Below are 2,637 nucleotides of genomic sequence, written 5' to 3' on the forward strand. Positions count from 1 at the left end.
CCACCCCTCAATCCGTGGAAAAATTGTCTTCCACGAAAGCAGTCCCTAGTGCCAAAAAGGTTGGGGACCGCTGTTCTAAGGGATCAGTTAGAATCCACACCTCAGGCTCTCTGCCCACTGCCACCTCCTCCCCCGCCTTCAGTACCGCCCATCTGAGCTGCCTCAACAGCCTCTGCTTTGGGGACAGAGTCCAACAGCCCTGCGAGGAGCCTGCTGTCCACTTTAACTCCAAGTTATTCGATAAGACCCAGAATGAAAATCAATGTTTAAACTGGAAGCTTTTAGGCTTTGTTCCCTCCATCCAAAAAATTCCCTTCAAACCCCCAAGGGAAGCCGGTGGAGGGCAGGGGGGCGTGGATCTCATGACTTGCCCTGCCCAGCTCTATCCAGGACAGCTGGACATGGATGGGTCTGGCTGGGACCAGCCCCACCTTGGGACCAGGAGGAAAATAAATGTCAGAGGGACAAGAGGAATACAAAGCCACTGAGCCCTGCCAGGCCCTTTCTTCCCCGCTCACCCCAGGGCAGGGAACTCCTTTATAATGCTTTGCAAAGTGGCAAACCCACATATTTGTCCCCAAGATCCAGCCTGCCCTAACCTTTCCTTGAGGGGAAGAACCACCTAGCAAGGGATCTGCAAGCCACACGTGGCGAGCTTTAGACATGTGGCTAGTCTGAGCTGAGACATACTGTAAGCATAAAATACACAGCGAATTTTCAAGACGAAATAAAAGACTGAAAGAGCTCAATCACCTGTGTATTAAAATGAAAATATTTGGGGCTTAAATTAAAATTTCACTGTATTAATTTCACCTGTTTCTCTTTCCTTTTTTCACATGATTATTAGACGATTTTACATTTTAAATTACATATGTGGCTCGTATTATATTTCTACTGGACCGTGCTGCTCTAGAGTTATGACCAGGCCCCCAGTCATCTCCACCGAGCAAAGCAAAGAGAAGCATGGACAGGTCCAGCAAAATTATTTTGTGAGTTGATAATGGAAAGATAACTTTGATTTTGTTTTTCTTGTCTATTTCATACACACCAAAAGGAGTGACAGCAGGAGGCATTAGAAGGGGTTCAATCCAGCCGACTATCAATTACCTCCAACTAGCCCCCCCACCCACCGCCGCCCATCGTGTAGTGTGTGGTGCCAGATTCACTTGTTAGAAGCAGAGCCCTGGCCATGTCCTCATTATACTTTGGAACCCTCCATGAGTACCTCAGATGAGTCCGAATGCCTCACCAAGGCATTCAAGGCCCTGTGCCACCTGAGCCAAACTTGCCTTTCCAGCTACATCTCACAAGCTCCCTGCATAGCCCCACATCTGGCAGTTCACAGTTCATTCATTCAACACATGTTTACTGAATACTTCCCATGTGCCAGGCACAGTGCTGGCTGCTGAGGTCACGAGGGTTAGCAAAACAGCCACTAAACCTGCACGCACTGGGAACCACACATCTAGTGGGGGATGACAGGTGAATAAATAGGGCAATCACAGCACATGCAGTAAGAGCAGTTGTAGGGAAAGCATGGGGGCCATAGGTGCCCCAAAGAGGAACCTGAACCAGCCTAGAGGTCAAGGAGGGCTTCCTGGAGGAGGTGACATCTCAGTTGAAGAAGTTGAGTTAGCCAGACCAAGGCTGGGGGTGGGGCGTGGTAAATATCCCAGGGAGAGAGAACTCTGAGTTCAAAAACCAAGCGGAAGGGCAGAGCAGTGCAGAGCATACAAAACTGAAAGACAGGCGTTCTGGCTGGAGGGCAGGGGCCAGGGGCAAACGACTGGCCTGCGGTGGATAGCAGGGGTTCTGTGAGCCTTGTAAAGGAATATGGCATTTATCCCGAAGTGTTTATTCTGCAAGTGTTTTAAGCTAGGGAGCTCCTGTTTCCCACCTGAAAAGCCTTTACCCCCTCCTCCCTGTGCACTCAAATCCTGCCTCCTCAGGGGGGCCAAAACGTGGGACAAACCTCCCTTGGTCAGGCCCTTGAGGCTTTGAAGGAGAATGGGCAAGGGGCTTGTGGGGCTCCGGCCCAGGGGAAAGCGCCAAGGGATGGAGGTACTGGGGCTGGGTTTGGGGCTGAGGCAGGATTTGAGCTTGGAGTCAGGATTTGGGGGCTGGATTCAGGAACATGGGTCAAGGTTGGGGCCAAGGATGAGGCTGCCATCTAAGATCTAATTCCAGCGTTTGGAGCTGAGGTTTCAGGCCAGATTTGGGGTTGGGATCTCGGGCTGGGACTGGAATTGGATTTAGAAATGGGGCTGGGGGGTCAGGGTTGGGATTTGAGATTCAGGGTTGGGGCTGAGATGTGGGGTAGGGGCCTCGGTTGGAGCTAGGACTTCTAGTTAGAGTTTGAAACTGCACCTGGGGCTGGGGTTGGGTTTAAGGCTGGAACTAAAGCTAAATTGGGTTGGAGCTGGGGGATGGGCTCCGGCCCGGGCTCTGGGGCAGATGGACGACATTCCTACTGCTGCCCGGGTCTGGAAATTGTCTTCGTGCCCTAACAGCAAGGGACAGAAGCCCCTCCCTTCCCAGGAATGCCTCAGCCCAGCAGAAGGAGCAGCGCCACGTCAGCCAATCGTCTCAGGCCCTGCCTTGGAAACACCTGTTGATCCTCCCCCGCTACCCCCCACC

The sequence above is a fragment of the Neophocaena asiaeorientalis genome, unplaced genomic scaffold, assembly GCF_003031525.2.
Source record: "Neophocaena asiaeorientalis asiaeorientalis breed wild unplaced genomic scaffold, Neophocaena_asiaeorientalis_V1.1 scaffold478, whole genome shotgun sequence".
Classification (NCBI taxonomy): Eukaryota; Metazoa; Chordata; class Mammalia; order Artiodactyla; family Phocoenidae; genus Neophocaena; species Neophocaena asiaeorientalis.